The sequence below is a fragment of the Zonotrichia albicollis genome, chromosome 23, assembly GCF_047830755.1.
Source record: "Zonotrichia albicollis isolate bZonAlb1 chromosome 23, bZonAlb1.hap1, whole genome shotgun sequence".
In the NCBI taxonomy this organism is placed as follows: Eukaryota; Metazoa; Chordata; class Aves; order Passeriformes; family Passerellidae; genus Zonotrichia; species Zonotrichia albicollis.
In genome coordinates, this window is record NC_133841.1 from 5,342,484 (window position 1) to 5,354,838 (window position 12,355).

Here is a 12,355-nt window from a genome sequence, read left to right on the forward strand (position 1 = left end):
AAAGGTTACTCTGGAGGCAAATAATATAAAGATGTTAGGCTTAATATTAACAGACACTGAAATTAAGAAAGACATTAGTAAGGAGATATTAGAATAAGTAAATAAGTGTTTTCAAGGGTATGGGCCTCTGCTGCACCAGGGAGAGTGAAAGATGCTCCCCCATGGGATGCTCCCCCATCAAGCTTAATGAAAGAACACAACCAGTGAGAACTGAGTAGTACCCTCAAAAGGAAGGTAAGGAAGGAATCAGTCCAATAACTGATAGTACTGGATTAAGGGCTGTCAATAAGATAACACAGAATTTGTACCCTGTGGTAGCAAATCCATAGACCTTACTAACTTGTTTAACACCTGAGCTAACCTGGTTCACTGTTTTAGGCCTGAGATGCCTTCTTTTGCCTCCCTATCCACGAAGCCAGCCAGAACATTTTTGCATTCAAACACAAGCTCACATAGTCCATGTTCCTGAAGGCTTCAAAATTCTTCACTCCGATTGGAGAACAGCTTGCAAAGACCCAGAGTCCCGGGAAGCTCCACAAGAGGAAAGGAGGCTGTTGCAGTACGTGGATGTTTTTCTAGTAGCCACTCAGACGAGGGAAGCGAGAGAAGCCTGGACGGTAAGCCTTTTGAATTTCCTAAGACTCCAAGGACGCAGAGTCTCAAAGAAAAAGGCACAAGTAGTGAAACAGAAGGTAATCTACCTGGAGTAAGAAGTGAGTGCTGAGCAGCAGACTTTAAGGCAGGGAAGCCCTATGCCAAACCCTGAACCCCAGACAACGAAAGAACTCCAAACCTTCTTAGGCATGGCAGGGTAGTGCCAGCTGTGGGTTTATAATTATGGACTGTTCGCCAGACCCCTCTATGCTCTTATTGCCAATGGGAACTGAGATCTCCAGTGGACAAGAGACGCCACACGGGCCTTTCGCCAGCTAGAGAGTCCCCTCATGTCGGCTCCAGCTTTGAAACTTCCAGATGTAAGTAAAGCATTCTTTCTATTTTTCCATGCAAGGAATTGCCCTGGGAATATTGGCTCAGGACTTAGGTCCATACCAGAGGGCAGTTGCTTACTTCTCTAAGCAACTAGATGCAACAGCCGAAGGATGGCCAGGTTGCCTCAGAGCTGTAGCAGCAGTTGTGCTGAACATTCAAGAGGCACACAAGTTTACCCTGGGACAAAAATGACTGTGCTAGTGTCCCACACAGTGTCCGCAGTACTGGAAGTAAAGGGTGGCCACTGGCTTTTCACCAGAGAGGTTTCTGAAATACCAGGCCATCATGGTAGAGCAAGATGATGTAGAGATAGTGGTGACTAATATTGTCAACCCAGCTTCTTTTCTCAGTGGAATCAAGGAGAAGCAGTACACCATGATTGCCTAGAGACCATTGAAGCTACGTACTCCAGCCGCCCAGACCTAAAAGACACTCCTCCGGACGATGCAGAGACCTGGTTCACTGACAAGAAAGCAACATTGCAAAATTCACAGTAACTACCTGCAGAGAGGTAATAGAGTCTGGACCCTTACCAACAGGTACCTCTGCACAGGATGCTGAGATAAATGCATGGACCCATGCCTTAGAAACAGCAAAAGGCATTCAGAGTTGTGCATGCACATGGAGCCATCTGGAAGGAGAGGAGACTGCTGACTTCACAGGGAAAGAAGAGACAATCCAGCTGCTGGAAGCAGTTCAGCTACCTGAAAAGGCATATTAAGGCAGAGAGTGAGCTTAAAATTGGAGGAAAGAAATGAGCTGGCGGATGGAGAGGCAAAGAAAGCAGCAAAGGGTGAGGTACAGATTTTCCTCGAAGGTAAGCCATAATACAATAATACTAATCAAAAGAGATGTACAACTGCAAGAGGTGGGTTACCATTGAAAGAGAGCTAGAAATCCCTTCCCATTTTCGTGGTTACTAGTGAAGGAAGGGCACTAGAAAACACACTAGGGCCTAACTACCTAAAGACTTTTATAGAGTGTGTCTCCTTTCTCGAAATGACCAAGGCTGCGAGTGATACAGAGTGCATTAGAATGAAGTGTTGACTTTGAAGTAGTAATTCCCACAGGCTTTCTAGAACACACATCTGATTGAAACAATTGTTGTATCGTTGTCAGGAATTTATATGCCACTATCACTCAGGTGAGCTGATAATGTGATCCTTGCCTCCAGACTAACCTCAAAATACCACCCCCCCGGGCCAAAACTCAGTCAGACTGGGAGAGGCCATGGGCCTGTACAGCAGCGGCAAATCAACTTTTCAGAACTCCCAAGGAAAGGGGGGTATCAGTATTTACTGGTATTGATAGATACATTTTCAGGGTGGCCAGAAACATTCCCCACCAGAACTGTCAAAGCTCAAGAAGTGACCAGATCATTTTTACAAGAGATAATACCACGCTTCAGAGTTCCAGCCACAATATCCTCAGATAAAGAATCACCTTTCATTTCCAAAATAGTGCAACAGATTAGTAGCCATTTGGGCATAGATTAAGAACTTCACACCCCATACCGCCCCCAATCAAGCGGCCAAGGAGAGAAAATGAATCATTTGATTAAGCAGCAAGTCATAAGACTGGGGCAAGAAGCTCTTCCACTAGCACTATTGCAAATTCAAACTAAACCTTTTGAGCTAAAGGAATGCTGAATCCTTTTGGAATGCCTTATAGAAGACCATATAGAATACAAGCGGAATGTCCAGAATGTCCACTTACATGGTGGCATTAAGCAAACGGCTCAGAGAAATTGAGAAACATGTGGCTAGAACTCGGAGCAGGGAGTTAGATAGCCTGGGGTTGATGTATATGTTAAGTCTCTTACAGAGAAGACTTTGGAACCACAGTGGGAGAGACCACTGCAAGTACCTCTCACCACCTTCACTGCAATCAAAATCAAGGAGCAGAATGCCTGGATCCATCAGTCTCGGGTGAAGAAGGCCCAGAAGCCCCTTCAGGAGTGACACCAGGAGACAATGAACTGAGACTAAAACTTATTTGGGCAAAATGAGTATATTGCGGTCGGGAGTAGCTCATACTTTAGTGTAAAGAATTGTTTTGTATGGAATTATAACTGAAGTTTTAGAACTAGAGTACCTCTGCCCAAAGCAATGCTGAATGGCCTTGGTCCCTGGCATTTAATCAGTATACTGGATCCATAAGAAAACCTTCTGAGATAAAAGATTTAAACATATCTACTGTAGTAATTCACGAGAATCAGGTATGTGAGGAGCAAGAATAGCAAGAACAAGAACTGTGAACACTTCAAGGAATCTGAGGAGAAGAAATCAAAGTAAAGTGCTTAGTCATCAATAGGATGGCTTATGAGAGACCAGATGTAATTAGTGTCTGAACCTCCCCTGGTGTATATGAACACCAGGAAGTCTGTGATAACCTAAGTGAATCAGACTGTTGGTGTAATTTCACCCTGATACAGCCTGTAGAAGTGACCTGCCTTTGAGCTCAAGTTACTGTCAGACTTTCATTTGAATTCAAAGTGGACACTGCACTTTTTACCACAGTGGGGCCTTATACACCCCACACTAGTTCAGACTCTACCCAAACTCCAAACTTGAACCTAATGTAATAAAGAATGTGACTGAACAACAGCTATTATTCAATCCAGAATGGTCTCTCCAACGTGTGGAGTTGATAATGCAAATTAACATCTCAAAAATCCAACCAGCCTGCTCCTCCTTCCTAAAAACTTCCTTTGAGGGCTGGAAACATGGTCACAGAAACAGGCATATCTCAGGAGCAGAACAAGAAAGGAAGGAGCCAGCTCTCCAGGTGCCTAAAACCAGGAACACCAAGAAATCAGTTTCCTTAAGTCATGTTCCAAGCTGGTTGGCTGAACCCCCAGGCAATGGCTGGTAAAGGGTGCTGAACTGCAGGTGGTAAATTAACCCAAGCAAGGAAGGTGATTTTCCTTATTTATAGCTGTCCCTTTTCCTACTGAGATTTGGATCAGTGATTGTCCCAGTCTGAGGCAGTTGGATTCTTCTTAAAAGAAGTAGAGAGACCGACCCTCTCAGAGCTCAGCAGCAGGCTGTAGGATTTTGAGCATCACTTTTGTGCTGAGTGTTTCAAGTAGCAGAAACCTGATCCCAGTTTCTTCTGAGGCACTGCAATGAATTTAAGCTCTTCTCTCAAGATTTCCCCTCCATTATCTTCTGCCCTGAACACAGTCCACAGCTTAATCTTAGCTAGGGGCAAGGTGGGTGAGGCTTTGTAGACCAAGAGAGACATTCCTGCTTGCCACACATCTGAGAAATCAGGTGCTTAAGAGGGAGAAGGAGAAGTTAGATTCCCTGAGGTCTCTACATTTCAGAACAAACATCTGCCTCAAGTATGACCTAAACCTTTGTCAGATACACTTGTGAAGTGTGTCTAAATTTGCAGTATGAGCCCAGCACATCCCTCTGGCAGGGAGGGATGATCATGGACAGAAAGCAGTTCCTGTTCCCCATAACAAACATCTAACTGGCATATTAGGGACAAGATTAGGAGTTTTAAATGGAATTGATTCAGAAATACTGATGAATAAACTGGCTGCTGCAGCAGGTAGCCTAACAAAATTGAAGCAGCCTTTATAGCAATCTCTATTGGCATTAGGAACTAGCCAGTGACAGATTTCAAAAGTACTGCCAAAGTAAAGAAGTATGAAGAGGCCAGGGACCAAGACCACAAATTGATAGTAGAAGCACTTAGTATAGTTCAAGATAATGTGCCTTTAGCTTTCAGTTGTATACAAGCACAGTTATGGATACAAGCAACAGCAGCTCTGATCATATAGGAAAGGGGTGAAGGTAATTTTCCAGCTGAAATTCAGAAAATTGAGTGAGATAATGCAATTGATTTTGAAAGGAAGTTTCAATCCTGGTGGATTATGGTGAATTTCACCTATGATCCTGTTTCTAATGTGGCCACTGCCTTTGTGCTTACCATATATAATGCCACTGTTTATGTTATCTATCCCATCATTGCCCTAAGATTAAACCTTGAAGAAACAATACTCTATCCTTCAGAACATAGAGTGTGGGCACGAAAAGATGAATGAAAAGTGGCAGACAGTAAACTTAGAATCCTGCATTACTAGAGAACAAATGAGATTCATTTGTGAAAGCAATACTGCTAATGCCCAGGATGTGTTTGGACACTGAACATGGTATTTGCCACTTTGAAATTCATCCAGTCACTGACCAGAAAACTGTGCTCATATATTGGAAAAGGGCGTATGTTTAAGAACTGCTTGTGCTGCTGTACAAATTGATAGCAATGATGCTATTCTGTTTAGTAGAAACCATTCTAATCTCTGTATTTGTAATTTTGTTAAGATTATTGGGTGTGATTTTTCGTATTTGGTACCAGTAACATCCCACCAGCTGATTACAGCCAATTACACAATGTATCACAGACTACCACCTACCCCTATTGAGGCGAACCTTACATTGGTAAAGCCATTAATTAAGCACCAAGACCTATTAGAAGTCTTGAAAGGAATCCAAGAAAGTGGAAAGAAAACCTTAACTACTGTCCAACATAATACAAAGGAGATAACCAGAGTTCTACAAAGAATAAAATAAAATATAGATCATCACTGGTGAGATGTGATCTTTGGGTGGTCACCAACTGCAAATAGAATCTTTAATGAGTTGTGCCACCCTATTCTAGTTTTACTAATATTAGTTGGGATAAGCTTAGGATTATCTATTACATTGTTAATTTGGAACTGGAGAATACTACAACGAATGGCTGTACTAACATCTTTATCAAACGTACATAGTGAAGCATTAAAAGACACTTATTGTCATGAGAGTTTTCATTAAGTGAAATAATTTACTTATTTCCTAGGAAAGGGGGGAATGAGACAGAGTAGGGATCCGTCCTGAATTAGGTGAAGTGTCTGACAACAGTGAAAAGTCAAACGGCCAAAGCTGAAGGAAAAACTCGTATGCTGAGACAGCAAAGAGACAGAGAAAGAAAAACAGAAAAGACCACGAGGTCAATTTGTCCCGACTTAGAAATTCCTTTGATAAAGAAGAACTGGTGCTAAGTGTCATGCAAGATGAATATGTATGAACTTATTGTGAAACTGTATGCATATGCATTTGGAAGGGGGATAAAAGGAGGTCTGAAATCTTCAGGGGTACGCATGCCCTTTTGGGGAGGCTTGTGTCCGGTGCGCGTCGTAATAAAAGCATACCGAGCTTTACAACTTTTATAAAGTCGTGAGGTTTCTTCTTTTCTCCGCAAAACAATAGGACTAGTAAAAGATGGGATCCCCTGGATTATTTGCGTCCTTCTGCCCCTCCACCTTATAATCCTCTTCTTCAAGCACCTCTAATGGCAGGTCCGGTTCTTCCCCTGGCTGCCATCTCATTACCACCTGTTCAAACTCCTCCTTCTACCTCTTCAGCTTCCGCTATGATAAACCCAGTATCTCCTCCAGTAACCACTCCCTCACAACCCCCTTCAGCCCCTCCAGTTCCTTCTGCACCACCCCAAGTACCTACTCCACCTGCTGCATTCTCCACCCCTTCTCCAGCTGCACTTAATATCCACTCAGGCTCTTCTCCCCCTCCTATTGCTGTCCCTTTACCTCCTCCTAGATGGGACACAAATGCCTCCTCGCCCGATAAACAGCTATCAGCAAATACACCTGCTGATGGGCAGAACGTTCAAGGTAACCCAGATATCCCTCAAAGTAGTTTGGCATCTGAAGATGGGCCGTACTGTAGCACCAGATCCAAGACCTCCAAGGCAGAGAGACTCTTTCCCCTCAGAGAGGTTCCTATGGGAGGAGTAGCGGGAGGTGTTTGCTTTGTGAATGCTCCCCTAACTGCTTCTGAGGTGAGAGGATTCAAGAAAGACTTGGGGCATTTCGTTGAGGACCCAGTGGGCATAGCCAACCAAGTGGATCAATTTCTAGGTCCAAATATCTACACTTGGGGGGAGATGAATTCCATCCTGAGTATATTATTTTCCCCAGAAGAGGTCCAGATAATTAGGGTGGCTGGCATAAGAATTTGGGAGAAAGATAACCGTCCAGGACCCCAGGTGCCATCAGGCGAACAGAAATTGCCACTAACGGATCCCAGCTGGAACCCTAACCAGGAGGAGGGGAGGAAGGCCATGATGGAATATAGATCTTTGATAATACGGGGGATCAAAGAGTCAGTTCCCTAAGGAACTAACACCCAATTGGCATTTGAGGGTACACAGGAGAAAGATGAAACTCCTGCTGCCTGGCTTAATCGCCTAAGGCGGAACTTCCAGTTGTACTCTAGAATAGACCCAGACACCCCAGAAGGTCAAATGCTACTAAAAGTCCAATTTGTTACCAAATCTTGGCCTGATATAAGGAGAAAACTGGAAAAGATAGAAGATTGGCAAGAGAAGGACATTAATGAGTTATTAAGAGAAGCATTGAAAGTGTATTTAAGGAGGGAAGAAGAAAAAGCAAAGGCCAAGGCTAAGATCATGGTTGCTGTAGCTAGAGAAAGTGCAGGGTGGGCGGGTCCACCACCAGGAGGAGGCAAGGATAGGCCAGTACTGTCAGGTGCAAGAGGGATAGAGACACCTCAAGTCCCTTTGAGAGAACGATATTGCTATTACTGTGGAAAGGCAGGACACACCAGGAGGTTTTGTAGAAAGCTCAGTCTCGATGCGGCAATAGCCAGGGAACAAGATAATTTAGAGAAGATCCTTAGAAGTGACGATTAGAGGGTCAGGGGCTTTACACTTTAGGGGACCCGATGCAACATCTAGACGAGCCCTTGGTAAACTTTGAGGTGAGACCCCTAAATGAAGAATTAGAATTTTTGGTTGATACAGGAGCAGAGAAGTCCTGTCTCAACAAAGTAACATCTGAAGTTAGACAAAAACAGCTAGGTAGAAAAGATCCAATACCACCAAAATGGCTAATAATACTTACCTTATAATAAGTGGTGTGAAAGTAAAAGGTACCTTATTGTTGTCTTGTTGTGTGTGTGAGAGTGAGTCACAAGCAAAGTCAGCCTCAACTTCCCAGGCAGGTGGGAAGGGGGCAGTGGAAGTGCGTGTGTGACCTGCAAACCAGGCTTGTGTCCCCCGGGCAGGTGGGGGCTGTGACCAAAGTGTGTGTGTGTGTGACCTGCAAACCAGACTAGGGCTCCCCAGATGTGTGAGGGAGCCGTAGCTGTAAGAGCGTGAGTGACATGCAGACAGCCTCACAGGTGAATGTGCACCAGAGGCAACCAGAGTCTGGGCCCTTCCAAGAGGCTCAGACCCTATGGGCCAACCCCCAGGGTGAAGGGGGGGCTACAGGGACCCGTGATTATCTAGCAATAATCACAGAGTCACAGAAATTCTAGGTTGGAAGAGACCTTTAAGATCATCGAGTCCAACCCATGTTCTAACACCTCAACTAGATCATGGCACCAAGTGCCACATCCAGTCTTTTTTTAAACTCTTCGAGGGATGGTGACTCTACCACCTCCCTGGGTAGATGATTCCAGTATTTGACCACTCTTTCTGTAAAATACTTCCTCCTTAATTCTAGCCTGTATCTCCCTTGACGCAGCTTGAGACTGTGTCCTCTTGTTCTGTCTGTTGTTGCCTGGAAAAAGAGACCAACCCCCAGCTCACCACAGCCACCCTTCAGGAAGTTGAAGAGAGTGATAAGGTCACCCCTGAGTCTCCTTTTCTCCAGGCTGAACAACCCCAGCTCCCTCAGTCGTTCTTTATACGGCTTGTGTTCCAAGCCCCTCACCAGCCTCGTTGCTCTCCCTTGGACACGCTCAAGCATCTCAACGTCCCTCCTAAACTCAGGGGCCCAGAACTGGACGCAATACTCCAGGTGAGGCCTCACCAGTGCTGAGTGCAAGGGAAGAATGACCTCCCTGCTCCTGCTGGCCACACCGTTCCTGATACTGGCCAGGATGCCATTGGCCTTCTTGGCCACCTGGGCACACTGCTGGCTCATGTTCAGCCGACTGTCAACCAGCACCCCCAGGTCCCTTTCCACCTGAGCACTGTCCAGCCACACAGTCCCTAGCTTATAACGTTGCAGGGGGTTATTGTGGCCAAAGTGCAGGACTCGGCACTTGGACTTATTGAACTTCATCCCATTAGATTCTGCCCATCCATCCAACCATTCCAAGTCCCTCTGCAAAGCCCTCTGTCCCTCTAACAGATCAACACACGTTCCCAGCTTAGTGTCATCTGCAAATTTGCTAATAAATGACTCTAAGCCCTCATCCATGTCATCAATAAAACTATTAAACAAAACTGGCCCCAGCACAGATCCCTGAGGGACACCACTGGTGACTGGTTGCCAGCTGGATGCAGCACCATTCACCATCACTCTCTGGGCCCGGCCATGCAGCCAGTTCTGAACCCAGCAAAGAGTGCTCCTGTCCAAGCCACGGGCTGCCAGCTTGTCTAGGAGTATGCTGTGGGAGACAGTGTCAAAGGCCTTGCTGAAATCCAAGTAAACAACATCTGCAGCCTTCCCTGCATCCACTAGGCGGGTTACCTGGTCATAAAAGGTGACCAGGTTGGTCAAACATGACCTACCTCTCCTAAATCCATGCTGGCTGGGTCTGATACCCTGGCCATCTTGTAAATTTTGCGTGATGGCGCTTAATATAAACTGTTCCATTATTTTGCCAGGTACTGAGGTTAGGCTGACTGGTCTATAATTACCAGGATCTTCCTTTGCACCTTTTTTGTGAATGGGTATCACATTAGCCAGCTTCCAGTCATCCAGAACCTCATCAGTGAGCCAGGACTGTTGGTAAATGATGGAGAGTGGCTTTGCAAGCTCATTTGCCAGCTCTCTCATTACCCTGGGGTGGATCCCGTCTGGTCCCATAGATTTATGAACATCTAAGCATTTCAGTAGTTGTATGACTGCCTCCTCTTGGATAATGGGGGGCCCATTCTGCTCCCTGTCACCCTCAACCAGCCCAGGCGGGCAGGTGTCTTGAGGGCAAGTCATCTTCCCACTAAAAACTGAGGCAAAATAGGCATTAAGCACTTCTGCCTTTTCCTCATCTTCAGATACTAAGTTCCCTCCTTTGTCCAATAAAGAACAAAGGCTGGTCTTACCTTTCCTTCTACCATTAATATATTTGTAAAAACATTTTTTATTATCATTTACAGAAGTTGCCATTCTAAGATCAAACTGAGCTTTGGCCTCCCTAACTTTTTTCCTGCATGCTCTAGCAGCCTTCTTGAATACTTCCTTAGAGACCTGACCCTTCTTCCAACGCTGATACATCCTCTTTTTATTCTTAAGTTTCTCCAAAACCTCCTTGCCCAGCCAGGCTGGACATTTACCCCGTTGACTGATCTTTCGGCACACAAGGATGGTCTGTTCCTGTGCCCTCAAGATCTCTGTTTTGAGGTATGCCCACCCTTCCTGAACTCCTTTGTTTTTAAGGGCTGCTTCCCAAGGCACGCTCTGAATAAGTCTCCTAAACAGGCCAAAGTCTGCCCTCCGGAAGTCCAATGCAAGAGTTTTACTGGTGCTCTTCCTGACTTCACCAAATATTGAGAACTCTATTATTTCGTGATCACTCTGCCCCAAGTGACCTCCAACCACCACATCTCCCACCAGCCCATCTCTGTTTGCAAACAGCAGATCTAACATAGTCCCTCCCCTGGTGGGTTCACCCACCAGCTGCAACAAAAAGTTGTCCTCCATACATTCTAAGAATTTCTTGGACTGCCTCTTTATTGCTGTATTAAGTTCCCAGCAGATGTCTGGTAGGTTGAAGTCACCCACAAGAACAAGGGCTGATGATCTCTAAACATTACCTAGCTGCTTATAGAATAAGTGATCTACCTCTTCTTCCTGGTCGGGTGGACGATAACAGACTCCCAGTATGGTGTCAGCCTATTGGAATATGAATCCCAATATAACCAGTTAGATGGTGCCTGGGCCAGTTCTGACCCTCGCTGCTGGGCCAAAGGCAGCACTGTGGTGTTTTACCCCAGAGATACCTTGGCTGCTGGAGAGTGCAGCCGGGCACAGGCGCAAGTCCAGGCTTGTCAGGACTCGGTTTACCTCAGGAGAGAGAGCTTCTGGCGATGGTGAAGATAAGAAAGGGAGGATTCTGCTGGAGGGTTGCCAGATGTTTATTCCATGGTTACAGAGATGTCTGCACCGGGCAACTGCTGCTAACAGAATGCCGGCCGCATGGTCTCATTAACCTTATAAGCTCGGGAACAGGGGGAAGGGGAGGGGACAGGTGAGTTACCAACCAGGTGAAGGGGGCAGGGTCTCAAGGGAGGATGACACTTAGACAGGCCAATGACCTCTGGGCATAGGGGCATCTTTTGAATCTGACTAATCACACGACGCCTTGCTGGAATCTTAAGCCTGATTGACAGGGCACACTCAGCAAGGGGGCGAGGGAGAAGGGAGAGGGTATAGGCACACCTGGGAAGGGACTCGGAAGTTTAAAACAGGACATTGCAACACACCGCAACATCTCCCCCTAGTTTTGTTTAAAAAGAAGAGGACTGTGTTTATGGTGCAGAATGATTGCCAAACCATGGTTGGTAAATCGGTTCTTCTTCTACAGGAGGGTCAGTGTTTTCCACTGAGGCCTCTAGGTCATCCACTGGAGCACTGAGGGCTTCCAAATGGTAGACCTCAGGAGGGGGAGATGAGCTTGAGATTAACTTGAGAACCATGCGTCTGATTACTCCAAAAACAATGCTAAAAACTACAATAACTATAACTAAAATAAACAGCACTAAAGTTACAGTTTTCAGAATAGATCCCAACCAGCCCGAGAGTCCCCAGCCATTGAAAAGTCCACTCAGCCAGTCATCAGTTTCTCTCTTGATGTCGCTCACCACAGTTTTCATCTTGTCAATTGTGGCATGGACGTTCTCTGCCTTTGATGACAAGTCGAGACAGCAGAGTCCTTCAAATTCTTCACAGCGATGGTTGTGCAGAAGGAGCAGATTGTCTATGGCTGCCCTATTTTTAATGGTGGCTTGCCGGGTAATTTCCTCATCTGATAAGAGGTCACTCAGGGCAGTAGAAGTGAGGTTTGCCTGTTTTGCAACCCAACATTCCAATCGGCCTAATTCTCCCATAGTTTTTGCTGCCGAGATCCACGGCAGAAGGACTGTAATTGCAGTGGCCTTTAGTCTGGACCAGTGAACAATTTCTGAATTACAGTCAGGGTCTAATTGCCTTAGGTCTCTTTTTTTGATAGCTAATGTATGTGTGTTGTTTTTAGTTTGCCAATGTACTAGATTTGTTCGATTTGGTGTTAACAGGCTCAGCTTGCCAAATGTACACGGACCTCCGAGCAGATGAGGAGGGAGACCTGCCCATGCTCTGTCTCCACATATTAAAAACACA